The sequence below is a fragment of the Chionomys nivalis genome, chromosome 2, assembly GCF_950005125.1.
Source record: "Chionomys nivalis chromosome 2, mChiNiv1.1, whole genome shotgun sequence".
Taxonomy (NCBI): Eukaryota; Metazoa; Chordata; class Mammalia; order Rodentia; family Cricetidae; genus Chionomys; species Chionomys nivalis.
The window spans coordinates 14,776,136-14,790,580 of NC_080087.1; the positions used below are offsets into that span (position 1 = coordinate 14,776,136).

Here is a 14,445-nt window from a genome sequence, read left to right on the forward strand (position 1 = left end):
GTGACCCCTCTGGTAGTCAACTGACCCTTCACAGGGGTCAAATATCAGATATCCTGCATAGCAGATATTTACGTTGCAATTAATAACAGTAGCAAAAGGACAGTTATGAAGATGGTTTTATGGTTGGGGTCACCACCAACATGAGGAACTGTATTATAGTAAAGGGTCACAGAATTAGGAAGGCTGAAAACTACTGTTCTCGATTGTTACAGAGAGCCTAAGTTGGCTCCTTCTAGCTGATGCAACTGACTTTCACGTAGAGCATGAACCTTGGGGTTCCACATCCACACACACTCCTTTTGTCAGTGGGAGTGGGTATATGCTACCATGGCAACATAGATGAATCCAATCTTACCTGTCCTTCGCTTAGACTGGAACCATTCGACAAGTCATTTTATTAACTAGTATTAACTAGCATAACTAGCACATGGTACCACGTGGTCATTTTATCCTAGGAATACATGCAGCAAGTGGCACAGCAGACCCCTGTGGACACCACACAGGGCTGTGCACAGCCCTAGCTGTGAACGGTGCTGCCTTCCCTACCTACAAGGTGTGCAGAGGGCAATAGAGCAGAAGCACTGTGTGGGGAGGTCCTTTATGAAGACGGAGTGTGTCCCTTTGCTGATGGGATCTTCAGATAATTTCTTTGGGCTATTCTGAATTCCAACGGATCTTTAGGTTATTTTGTCTTCCTGTAAATGTGATTCCCTCAGGTGAGAGCATAGGTGGGGCATAATGCCACTTCCTCAGAGTATAGACAGACAGAAGTCAGGGAAACATACAGAACAGCAATTACCGACAGAAATCGTGGACTTGCTGTTAGGAGAGCCTCCGCCACAGTCTCCAACGCTCACTCTGCAGCAGGGACACTTAGCTCCTGTGTGCTGGGGTCCAGAAAGAAGCTGTCTGACAAGACTAGCAAAAAGCAAAAGGTTTTGTTTCTTCCCAAGTATATTTCTGTGCCCCCAAATATATTTTAACTGGCTATTTTCACAAAGGCAATATTACTCACTATATTGTAATGTTGATAGAGACTTCAAGCTGTCGACCTTATTACTTCTCAGATGAAGACACTTGAATGAGTAGTTACCAGTCCAGGACCTACAAGCTTTCCGACCAGACATTTCAAATTCTCTAACGACTACTGAAAATCTCATTCTATATGGATGAAATAGATTCTTTCAGACACTTACTAAAGTGAAGGAAACCAAAAAGTTGTTTATGTAACTTAATAGTTTGGAGGTTAAGTTAAATTACCAAATAGTCGTACCCAGATTTCTAGCAACATGTTCTGTCGTTGGTCACACAGACCCTAACTTTACCCCTGCTGTTTAAGCACAAGCTCACCCCTTACTGTACCATCATTGCTGGGCAGAGTGGTCTCACGGGAAATCCCCTGTAGCATCTGACAGCCGAACCTGAAACATACTGGCCTGATAGCTAATGGCCAGTGTGTCAACCTCTGCCTGCTAAAAGGGCCTCAGTGAGAATCTGATAGAGCTGTGGAGAAAACTGGCCTTCAGTGAGATGGTGCATTTATTCTCCTAGCATGGCTGGGAATAGCTCAGTCAGCAAGGGCTAATGCAACAGGCACCAACTCTTACTTAGGTTTGGTCCTCAGTCTAACATACATCCAGCCCGGTAGGGCACACCTGCAATGCTAGCACTCACCTGTGATGCACTCGGGAGGTGGAGGCAGGAGAGTCACTCTCAGTCACACAGTAAGTTCAAGGACAGTCTGGGATACCTAAGACTGCCTCAAAAAAACTTCATAGCATACACATAGAGAAAAAGCAGACATCTTGCTTAAGGCCCCTTTCAATATATGCCATTTATACACATCAGCTCAGTTTAGTTTCACCTCTCAGCTGTAAGGATATGGGGTATAAGCCACTGTTTAATTAGTACTTAGGGCAGGGGGACAAAGTGATTTTTCCAAAGCCCACTGAAGACAGTAAGAAGGCTCTGGCCCTCCTGGCCCATCTGTCTGTCTATTTCCCACAGCAAATTAAGACCCCTCTGTCTAACGCACTTTCCAATCAGTCGCAGCAGGAGAATAAACAGCTCTTGCCACTTCAATCCATCTCATACATCCACTGTCCATAAGCACGCTAAAATGTACTTCTAGGGACAGCCTTGGGCCTGGAACAGCCAAAATCCATAGACGCACAGGACGCATAGTTACCAAACTTGGCCTAAATGTTCTTCATAAGAAAGCCAGCCAGCACAGGCTCTGGTTTGATGGTATAAGGGGGCCCCTTTGTTGCCTGGACCTGCTGCAGACCAACAGTGAACTCTTAATGTCAAGGTCATTTGAATGTTGCCCTCTGTAACTTGTGCTTCCCCTTTAAGGAAAGCCATCCCATACAGTTAGCATGTGGAGGGCGTGACCAAGACTGATGAGAACTCCTACCACAGTGCCAGAAAACCATCTATTTCCCCTCCCAAGGGCTCCTGTTAGACCACCTTCAGCGACTGTGCACACTTTCACTGTGTGTTTTTTCTCTAAGTTTCGTGGATCCAGCATGTAGCCCAGCCACTCAAGAAGAGTGGAACAGAGCCAGAGAGACAGGACCCAGGACCAGAGTTTCACTGAAGCCACCACACACACACACACGCACACGCACACACACTTCCAGAGGCCCTGCCTTATACTAACAGTACATAAAGCTTGGAATTTGGTCTCAAAACAGGCTATGAGAAGAAAAGCCCTCAAGCAGGTAAAGCATCAAATTGTCTGCTGCTCATTTAGCTTGGCTATTATATGTTCAGGCTGTTTGTCTCCAGCGAGACACATACAACCTGATGGCATTTTGTCATTTTAGGAACACTTAATTTTTGCTGTATTTAAGAAATACAATAGTCACATCAGTTCATTTATTCTGCACTCCTGATAATCACCTGCCACGTACCTAGCTGAGACGTCACCCAAATCATCCGCCGTATCCCGACGCTGACCACAGAAGCAAAATGGAGATGCGAACTTTAAATTCTTACCCTATTTTCAACAAATACATCTGTCATTTCAAGAGCCATTTCTTTGGGTTGAGAAAAGCATGGTGACAGGGTCTGGGGGCAGAAAAGACAAGCACGGACAAACAGACAAGTGCTCACAAGAAACCAAGCGGCAAAGACAACATGGAGACTAAACACTTGCTGACAACTCAGACTGAGACAGATCTTCAAAGCTCACCTTGTGCTATGGCTGAGTAACCAGTGTTTCTGTCTTGGTAAATCACTGCTAAAAGAACCATGTTGGAGTCCCCAGACCTCAAACAAGTGGGCAGTGGGGACTGCCAAGCCAAGGTGGTGGCCAGATTCCTCTCAGTCCTTGACTCTGTGACAGAACAGACCTGGAAGGCGCTGGCTTGCACCCTTCCGAGCCGGCTGTAAGCAGGTGGCAGGCCACCTCTCTAGCCCTGTGGTACATCCATGGCTCTTTAGGAGCTCCTCCTGAAATCTCCAGTCTGGGCACCCACCGGGCCAGAACCTCTCAGGCAAATGTCAGTGATTGCTCACTGCCAGGTGGCTTCTGACGACGCTAGGGAACTTAGGTAGCAGCAGAGAATCGGAGATTGACAGGGCAGGGGCAGTGAGTCAGAGGAGGAGGGGTGCACTGCAGCTGAACAAACAATAGGAGGGGGAAGGCAGAGGGGGCAAGAAACAGACGGATTAAAAGGGGAAGAGAAATTTGAAGGTACCCTTGCAGAGAGTGCCTTCATGTTTCTGTGTATGCGTGTGCATGTGAGTGCATGTGGACGCACAAAATTACATGTGTGTGGAGATCAGAGGTCAACATGGGATGTCTTTCTTAATCACTCTCCACTTTCCTTTTTTTCTGATAGGGTCCTCCCACTGAATTTGGAGCTCACCAGTTTGGTGAGGATGGCTGCCTGGCTGACTAACAAGCTTCACGGGTCTGCCAGTGGCTGTTTTCCCAGCACTGGGATTATTAGGTGAACACATCACCATGCTCAACTTTTTACATGGGTACTGGGGACCTGAACTCAGGTCCTTGTGCTAGCATTTTACCCACTGAGACATAGTCCCAGCCCCTGAGGATACTGTTAAGACCTCTCTTTTCCTCCAACATTGATAACATACCTGTGGTCTCTGGTCTTTGTGCTACATCAAGAAAAGCAGGGAAGCTGATTTTTCAAAACTCAGATAGCCACTCTTTGCCCTCAGCAGTTAGAAGGCACCCAAGAAGGCCACCAAAGGCAAGAGCCACACGGTGTGCCCCTGCGCAGGGCTCCTAGGTCGGGTTTCTCCTCAACCTCTCCCGCCTCAAGCCCTGAGAGCTCCTGATGGTGACAGCTGAGTCTACTTAGAGCTGAATGCTAGAGGAAGTGACAAAATGACTCAGAACAATCGTGCAGAAGTTTTTTAAAAGTATAAGCGGCGCGTTGTGGGACCCAGACATTATGAAAAGGTGACAATGTGCTCTGAGGAACAAAAGGCAGAAAAGCTGCGTTGAGGTGTGAACGCACCTTCATTCAGTCTGCACAATGGAGTTCCCACTTGACGATCTGCACGCAAACCACAATGTTGAAACAAGGCATCTGCATGCCTGTCCAATGGCTAAGGTCTGGGCAGGCCTTTGTGGAGCGGCTTTTACGCCACATCCTCCCCACTCTTGGTAAATATGAAAGATTAGATAACATTCAAGGCACCCAAACAGTAGCAAGCCCAAATTAGACCGTAACTGTGCTATTATTTTAGAAGAAAAGGAACAAGACACAGTCACAGACTGATCTGCTGGAGGGGGGGAGTGGAGGGGGAGGCGGGGAGCTCAGCATGAGGCTCGGCTCATGGCAACCTGGGGGAGCACCACTACTTAAGCACCCCTGTGCTGAGAGGATAACCACCCCCTCCTAACCCACCAGACGGCCGTTTGTCTCAGCAACCAGGCCTACAACAGTTTAGCTGAGGCTCAGTATCTGAAATCAGACTCTTCCCAGATTCATTTTTCCCCCAGTAATTACAGAAAATAAAAGTTTTTGCGACATCCCAACATCATCATACAGTGAAGCCAGTGGTATTCAGAAATGTGCCAATGCCATGCAACCATTGAAGTAATTAATATATTCTGGTAGAAACCTAATAATTGTTTGCCATGGGGTGGGGAGTGTTGTCAATTAACCCTCTCCGTGTCTTTTAGAACATGAAAGACTAGAAGAAAAGCACTAGTAGCTAGTTTCACCTGGGCTGGCAGATGAAAAGATAAAAACCAAGTTCCAAATGCCACTAGAAGGCAGAAGAGAAGGCTCAGTGGGCGAGATGCTTGCTGCCATAGCATAGGGGGACTTGAACTCAGCTCCTCCATGCCCAGTTTTAAAGCCAGGTGTTGTAAGATGCACACGTAATAGAAGCACTGAAAATTCAATGCCGGGAGGATCCCCGGCGTTTGCTGGTCAACCAGTAGAGACAAACAGGTGTGTCCCACAGTCAGTGAGAGACCCCGTCTCAAAAAAGTCAGGCACATTGACACAGAGGAAGACATCCAAGGTTGACTTCTGGCCTCCACACACAAGTGAACATGCACTTTCACACAATCTTACACATATACATGAACATGTACATACACACGTACACAGACAAGACCACATGATCAAACAACCATGACACTTTTCATATCATCAGTACTTGATATTAATTCTGAAATGTCAATAATGCAATGTCAGCACCAAGACTAACAGTCCAAACAGGCTAAGTTGGGGCTATAAACTCAGGGATCACAGACGTCATTAAGGGGAAACCTTGCACAAGGGCATCGCATTGCTGATCCCCGCCACACACCCCAGAATTCTGTGCAGTTTTATATAGGTGTATGAACAATTTTCTAGAGGTTTCTAGGGGGTTCTAAAGCTTTCATCCCATTCTCAAAGACCCACTCTACATAGTTACCTAAATAAAGTACTTAACCTTCCTGACCTTCACTCATCAAGACCTTAAAAACCTCCACACATCTGAGAGGTTTTAACATCAATCAGTAGACGTGGTGACAGACCACAGATAACCAGTGCTGATGCCAATCAGATCCTTCTAGAGTTTGATCTTCTTCTAAGCAGCTTGTCTAATATTAGGCAAAGGATTGCTCTTGATCAGAAATTTGGGTAGAGGAATAAGCAGGGAGATGTGTCACCTCAGGGCTTATACTCAGACCAATGCAGAAGTCTGGTGACTTTAGCCAAGGACAAAGCCATTGTCAATCAGTCCAGGACGTGGGACGAAATCTACCCAAAACTCCTACTGAATCCACCATGGGTCCATTCCCCCTAAGAATGTTCTAGAAACTTCAAGGAGGGTTCAGACTGAGGGGAAGGGTTTGACATGAGAAATTCAAATTCTGTACTTTCTTCTCTGCCACAGAGTGAAATTATGGGAGGCTTCCATAACTGTTTACCACCGGGCAGGGGGGCTTAGAAAGGAAACCCAGATGCAGAACTGGAGGGCTGGAAGTATGGAGGATAAAGAGGAATTGCCCAGGAAGATCACCACTCAGCCCCATCTTGACTTTCTGCAGGTGTGACAACATGGAAAGCTGGGGACAAGGAGTGCAGACTGCAGACCCCATTCTGCCACCTATGGTGACCAGCTACTTCATCCCCCTGGCGAGGATAAGCAGATCCCTCATAAGAGTCTCATCTCACACAGGATGAGAGCACAATCACGGCTTCTGCTTGGAGCCAAGGGAGAGAAAGTGCAAGAAGCTGCAAACTGATGTGGCCACGTGATAGGTGCCCTGTTTGGGGGGCATCTCTGTAAACAGACATGGCCAGGTGACGGGTGCCCTCTTGGGCAAGCATCTCTGCCCAGTCAGGGTCAAATCCTTGGGTGGCTTCATCTCTGGGGCGTCTCCAAGTCACTTTCCTGTTAGTCATCACCCCAGCCATGAGGAGAGGGCATGTAATTATCCCTTCAACACTTGGGTGCCTGACAGTGAGTTAATTTCAGAGCCAATGCTCCACCTGACAAGTCCTGCCCCCAGCCTGCTCTCTGGGGTGATTCACTCTGCCGACCTACAGCGCAGCCTCTTTGTGGCTTCAGGTTTTTCTGTCCTTCCTTTTTGATTTGTGATTCTGAAGCCGACTTTGAGTAGCAACTTTTTTTTTTCTTCCAGAAAAACAAAACAAAACAAAAAAAAAAACAGAATGTAAAGGGAAAGTGCAGAGATGAGTAAGAGAGCAGAGACATGGGGATGCAGGTGGGCAAAGGACAGAGGGACCCCTGAGGAGATGTCACAAAGGGACCACAGAACCGAAGATGGAAGGGCAGGGAAGGAAGGGAATGAAGGATCACTATGAGGCCTCCCAACCCCACTGAGCCAGGTGCTATTGACCCCCGCCCCCCCGTGATAACCATCAAGAGCCAAAAAGGACATGGGGTATCTGCTTTCTCAAGTTGCTACCTGATACCTCAGGGCTGCTTTGTCTGTCAGGTCATCTTCTAGAACCTCTGCCTTTCTGGGGACTCCATTGCTAGCCAGCCACACATCCCGATAACATGGAAAACAGCGTGGTTTGTGCTCCACTGCAGGCAAACTCACAGCCCCATATCTCATTCAGTGAGTGGTCATCATGTCTGAGGCTTCACACACAGCTGAGTTTACCATGAGGTGACAACTCAGGTCTGTGCATCCCAGCCCAGCTTGCTCATAGTTCAGACGCCGATAACAGCCCTGCTCACATTTCAGATTTCTTCCATTCTGGCATACAATCTGATCAGGAAAATCAATCATGATGATGGGGACGAGGCCAGCTGCAAGAAGCAGGGAGGAAGGACATGGGCAGGATGACTCCTTCCCAATTCCTCCCTTCGAACAGGATTCTGTCCCCAGGATGAGGGTTTCAGAACAGCTGCTATGGTCACATGTGCACCTCTGGGGTCTCAAGGTCATTCTACTTGTCTCTGATGCCCTGAATAGGGAGGGGGAAAGGGTGATATCTCTAATTCTGCAGAATTTAAATGATCCTTGGCAGGACAGGACTCCGGAGTGGCCTCTGCGTGTCATACCCCATTGGTCACATATTAGCCCTGATGACCAGGGGCAGACCCAGAAGAGCCAAGCATTGAGAGCCTGCAGTTAGGAACGTGGGATGGAGGGCAGATATCTAACTACCAGGAGATCAAATATTCTTTCAGGCTACAGGGAAAACTCAACAAAGTTGCCTCCACTAAGCCCAACTAACTTAGCATCAGGTCTCTCTTCCACGGGAGTACAGTGCTAAAATACAGAATGCTATTGGAGAGCCAAATACAAATTCTCAGCAACCTCCTCCTTCTCCAGCTTATATGCACCCCGTCTCTCACCTGAGAGGACCTCTCTGACCTCCCTGAGTGACTGGACACTCCCAAGCCTGCCTTTTAAGGAAGAAAGCAGACCAAACACACAGCTTCGCTACTCAGTCTCTACAGCCAATGTATGACAATCCCCCTGAGAAGACTTCCCTACATCGATTATGTGTTATCTTTATGACTACAACAGAGGGCTGGAGAGATGGGCTAGAGGTTAAGAGCACCAAAGGACTCAGGTTCAACTCCCTGCACCCATATGGCAGCTCTCACAACTGTCTGTAACTCCAGCTCCAGGGGATTCAACACCCTCATACACACATGCAGGCTAAACACCAACACATGTGAAATAATCGAATCATAAAAAAGACAACAGAACACTAAGTGAACCCAATTTCTAAGGTCCCTGGTGTCTGATTCTTTTTTTTTTATCCCAAAGAACAGCTCAGGAGACTTTAACCACTGACACTAACTCCAAGAAGACTGGTGAGCACCTATGGTGTTTAAGTCATACTCATATTAATTTCAGTAATATTTCAGTAGGACATTTACATATTTGTATGTGAATTCTTGTCTGGCACTGAATTTCCCCTAACCCTACTCACACCCCCACCCCGATGAAGATGCCAAGAATTGAGTAGAATGTTTATTTGTAGATCTGTCAGGGGAGACTACTTAATCCCCTAAAAGATGAATAACTCAGCCCAGGTGACTGATAAATCCTGATATAACAGGATTCAAACTCAGCTTGCTCACCTAGTCAAGATTTCCTTTTGGCATGCCACCACCTGAAAGGACAGACTTCATGAAGTGAAATCGTCAAAGGAGAAGGTCGCTATGGCAGAATGCCATGCCCAAGTCACTCTTTAAGGAACAAGCATTTTACCTTGAAGATACCATCCCCCTGCCCATTAAAACAGGGTTAGTTCAGATGACTTCTATTTAAAAATAGCTATGCTTAGCTTTAAGAAAAGACCACGAATACATCAATCCACTAAAGAGCAGCTCTGGAAACAGCCTACTGTCCCTAAATGAACGATGCTTAGTTTAACTTTCTAACAAATCTTATTTACAACCCAGAAGGTCCTGGGGTAATGCTGGAAACTCAAATGTATACACTTAAGGAATGCTGGGGCTCAAATCATACTCCCCCAAACCTTCTCCTTTAGCTTCAGCTTCTTCAATATGTAAGCTCTTAAAAAGCAATTCATGTGAGAAACTTAAAAGGTTGAGCAAAATGAGTGGGCAGGAGTCAAATATTAAATACAAGTTATGTTCCCCTGGTTACAAGGGAGCTAACTGTCAGTGTATATTCTTTTCTTCTGCCTTGAACACACAACGGGGCCAAAACATATCTTTAAAAATGATCAAAGCTCAAAGCACAACAACACACAGTTGCTACACTGTACATCTCGATTCCCAATGCTCTCTGTTCTACCAACACAACGCCTACAAACTGCAAAAAATAATCACGACCACAGCTACACTAGGTGATTACATAAAATTCCTCTCAAATCTAGAAAATTAACTGAGGCAGAAGAACTACACCAGAAGCTCTGCTCACCTTGCAGAAAACAGGTTTTCCCTTTCTCCTTCTCTTTGCATGTATTTACTTCACGGCCGTAGCCCAATGCAAGCATGGGCTATGCTCCCAGGAAACTGTTCAAGCAGAAAGTGATTTGCAACAATCCAATTCTCTCCCTCACTTTAAAATACAGTACACAGAGGAGACGCTTCTGCACGGCTCTTTCTGACATCCATTTCAAGCTGACAAAACTGTTTTAGAGATTGACTCCCAGACCTCAGAATGAGAAAGGTGAAGTTGATACTACCATAGAGCCAGTATACAAAAGTTCTCTTTGTATCTATAGAGTGCTTCAAAATTGCTCTCAGGACCCCTCCCAAACAGACCCGAACCCTGCTGTCCGCACAACAACCTTAGACATTGTTAGCGTCCCCATCAACTTTCAGTCCTGAAAGAAAACATGCATATATGCCCACTCTTGGATCAAGACCTGCACCCTGGAATCCCAAGCCTGTATTTACTTACATGCTTGCACAGAAATAGACAGGTTCAGAGGCACCTGTTCCTTCTCAATGGCAGAGAAAGCAGTTTAGAGTCCGTTGCTGCTGGAAAATGTGGAAGGCACGCATCCCCTCCTGTTCTCATCCCCAGGCAATGAAGTGAGAGAGAGAGAAAAAAAAGAAACCAATCCCAAACTGTTCTTGCCTGTCACATCCACAAGGATGTCCTAGCGCCACCAAGTTCTTTCTCTGCTGCCTGGAGAAGGTGCACCCCCTTCCACTAGATTCCTACCCCAAACTCTGAGCCTGCCTGCTCCAGAGAGGTACCAGGAGGTTACAGCAGATGTAGAAGGAACGGCAGACGCACCAAGTGACACATGTCTAGTGCTAGTCCCCAGTACTTGAGTGGCTTGTCTGTGGGAGACTGCTTAACACACCTGGAGAAACCCCCAAAGCAAAGCAGAAACTCCTTCAACTCCCTCGCCCGAAGAGAAATTATTTATTCCTTTCAAACTCCCCCCTATCATAATAGCGTATGCCAACTGCTAACAATGCTAGAGAGAAAAAAATCCCCTACAGGAGAGGCTGACAGGGTCACACAAAGAGCTGTGACAGTAATAGGCACCCTTAAATAGAGACAAGGCAATCAATTATGAACCATTTGCAGAAATTGTGGGGCTGTCAAAAGCCTTGGTTACAGCTGCGTTTCATCAGGCCAAGCTTCGTGCCATTTTCAATGGAAATTATTCCTTATTCTTAAGGCGAGAGTACTTGTTAGTAAAATACCCCACATGGCCCAGGTTCAACCAGAATCTAATCTGAAAAGAAGTTAATGACCCCTAAGAAGATCCAGGAAGCAGAGGCAGGTCTTCTCTATGGAGAACAACCACCTCCTGCAGGCCTGAGCAGCTGTCTGCTAGAGGGCAGTGTGCAGGCGCCCCTGGAAGAGTTGCTCCCCAGCACAGGCAAGAAATACACCACATTGCATGAGCAACTCCCAGTTCATGTCTGTGCAAACAGGAAGGAATCCTGGTCATAGACGGACTGGGGAGAGGAGGACTCAGTCGGGAAAGTGCATGCTCTGGAAGCTTGGGGTTCTGAGCTGAGAACCCATGCAAAAAACATACAAGGCCTTTGGGTATCTCTACCCACCCCAGGGGTGGTGGTGGCCAGACAGGCAAATCTCAGAGCTTGCTAGCTAGTCAGTCCATCCAGAGATCAGTGAAAGACTGTCTTAAAATATGGAAAATGTTAGAGAACACTTAAACCTAGCCCCAGTGTTCATCTCTGGCATACAAATACATATAATAATAATAATAATAATAATAATAATAATAATAATAATAATAATAACAGCAAGAACAATAAAAACAATCTGGTCTGTGTGGTGGTTTGAAAGAAAATGGTTCCCATAGGCCCATAGAGAGTGATACATAGGAGGTGTAGCCTTATTGGAGGTAGTGTCTGTCAACGTGGAGGCGGCTTTAAGGTCTCCTATGCTCAAGCTGCACCCCGTCTCCAGCGGGTCAAGACATAGAATTCTCATCTATCCTTCAGCACCACATCTGCCTGTATGCCACCATGCTCCTTGCCATGGTGATAATAGACCAAACCTCTGAAACTGTAAGCCTGTGCCGAATTCAATGTTTTCTCTACAAGAGTTGCCGTGGTTATAGTGCCTCCTCCTAACAACAAAGCCCTAAGACAGTCTGTAATCCCAACTATTAAGATCCCTAAATTTGACATTTTCCTGCCATTTTTACTATATCCATCACAATTATTACTTTTGGTGGTCACTAATCCACTGTTTCCAAGAAACAAAGAAGACGTGAGCAGACTGACTGCTGGGCATCACGCTATTCTTCAGAGCACTGCAGTCCTTTACTAGATGGAGTCGTGTTCAAACCTGTAAGTGACTACTTTTGACCTGGAAGAAATTGGAAGTACTTCATCTACTCACTCAGGCTGGGTGTTCCTCATCCAAAATGTTGCAAAATCCAGTATGCCAGCATGGCAGGAGAAGCAGTGTCCCAACCTCTGCCCTCTGGGGCAAGGCAGTGGCCACAACACAAGTGTAGTGTTAACACTGTACAATCTTACTTCTGCATTGTGCATATGAAACACAAATGGACATCATATCAACACACGGGTCTTTTCCCCAAGATATTTCTCAGATGGAATGCAGATATATCAAAATACTCAACCTGACCCTCTTCTGATATGTTCTGATAGTGGTATATTCTTTGTGTTTTAATAAATAAAGCTTGTTTGAAGGGCAATGGAAAGCAGCCACACTAGTCAACCATACAGGCCAGGTATTGGTTGCACACACCTTTAATCCCAGCAGCCATACTACTTAACCACAGACGGTGGTGGTGCACACCTTTAATTCCAGCACTAGAGAGGAATATAAGGCGGGGTGAGACAGGAACTCTCTCTTTCAGTCTGAAGACTTCTTAGAGGTCAGAGCTCTCTAATGGCTTGGCTGCTTTGGTTTTCTGATGTTCAGGTTGAACCCCAATATCTGTCTCTGGGTTTTTATTATACATGCTACAGTCTCTGCTCCATTTTTTTTTGGTATGCATATGAGTGTGTGTGTGTGTGTGTGTGTGTGTGTGTGCTTTTTCCCCTCACCATTTTTTATGTTGTTTTTAAGACAGGACCTCACTTTTCTTGCTCTGGCTATCCTGGAACTCATGATGCCGACTAGTTTCTGCTTCACCAGTTTTCCAGTTTTTTATAATGGAAAATAAAACTTGTATCATCCAAATTTCCCCTCAAACTTGAGCTTTCATTTCTCCACTTCTAATGGATGTACCATTGCTAACTTGTTTTTTGCTTAGCTATGACTCACACTGTCAGGGAATAGTTGGAAATGACCTTACTATGCTAATTCTTTTAACTTCTCACATCTCTTTCATTGAATCTTTTTTTAAAAAAAAATAAAAGATTAAAAAAAGTAAAAATTAAATTTTCTTATTAGGAACTCAAGCAAATTACCACTGAAAGAAAATCAGTATACTCAACAGGGTTGAGTGATCTTCCTCCAAGCGCTGCACTGTGCCTGTGGCCCGAGGCACCCTCACTGCCAACACAGAGCCAGTTCCATGAGTCCTTCGAGGAATGTGGCTTCAAGAAAATTAAGGCATAGCAAACAGGACTTGTCAAGAGGATATTCTGTGATCCTGTTCCATGCACAGAAAAGACAGCTATAATACTGAGCTTCCTAAAAAGGTCCAACAGAGAGAAAATGGAACTGTAGCATCTTCAAAGGAAAAAAAACAAAACTGTGTCCTGGAATAAGACTGGAAATCCAGAACCACAGAAGAACTACAGAAGCAGGAAGAGACCTCAGGAGCCTGATGGGAGCAGGGCTGGGCTGGAAAGACGGGGGAGGGGCTGAGCATACAGCAACCTGAGGCTAGTGGGCTCTCACCTAATCCACCTCCTCAGTGGATGACAATCTGAAGGCTATGCTACGTGCCACTTACCAAGGGTCCAGGCCCTCAGTGTCAGTCAAGTTCAAATGACATGTGATTCTACAAGAACTAGCATTTTAGAGACTGCCATTGCCAAATATCCTCTATTTCTGTTTTATATTCAAGTAAAAAAAAAAAGATTATAAATTTGAATTATAATCTCAAATTCTAGACTGAAGGGGTAAGACCATGAACAACTGAAAAATGTAAGAATGGAAAGGAAGACAGAAAATGCCACTGAGTACATGGGTGAACTGAGCTCTGGTCCATGACTGCTAAGCAGGCAAAAGGCGCCATGCTGCAGGCAATGTTTGCACCTCCTGTCACAAAGCCAAACATAGAAGAGCCATGATCTATCAACTTACTCCCAGCCACATACCCCAAAACCTCAAGATAAGGATTTCAGTGGATTCATGGACGCCAATTAACCATTGCAGTCTCACTCACAAGGGACTAATGTGTCAACCAATGGATGGATGGTAAATAGAATGACGTGTCTACTTGCAATGGGATATTACTTGACTTTAAAAAAAAGAGTTAATAAGAAGCCTGAGCTAATGGGCCAATCAGTTATAAACAAACAAACAAACAAACAAACAAGTCCAAGATTCTTCAAATACACAAACGGGAGGAATATTTACTA

At 45.6% G+C, this 14,445-nt stretch overlaps 1 protein-coding gene across 7 annotated transcripts in view; it reads right to left on the minus strand.

The window, feature by feature from the left end:
• Positions 1-14,445, minus strand: part of Tiam2 (TIAM Rac1 associated GEF 2) — a 237,636-nt gene that overhangs the window by 28,179 nt on the left and 195,012 nt on the right. The window contains exon 1 of one of the 7 annotated variants that reach the window (XM_057758964.1): positions 10,349-10,606. The exons of 5 other annotated variants lie outside the window; for them this stretch is intronic. The gene's annotated coding sequence lies outside the window, so the exon portion shown is untranslated. Of the gene's footprint in view, positions 1-3,196; positions 3,392-10,348; positions 10,607-14,445 lie in introns of those variants that run through there. One more of the 7 variants, XM_057758990.1, reaches the window with a different exon arrangement.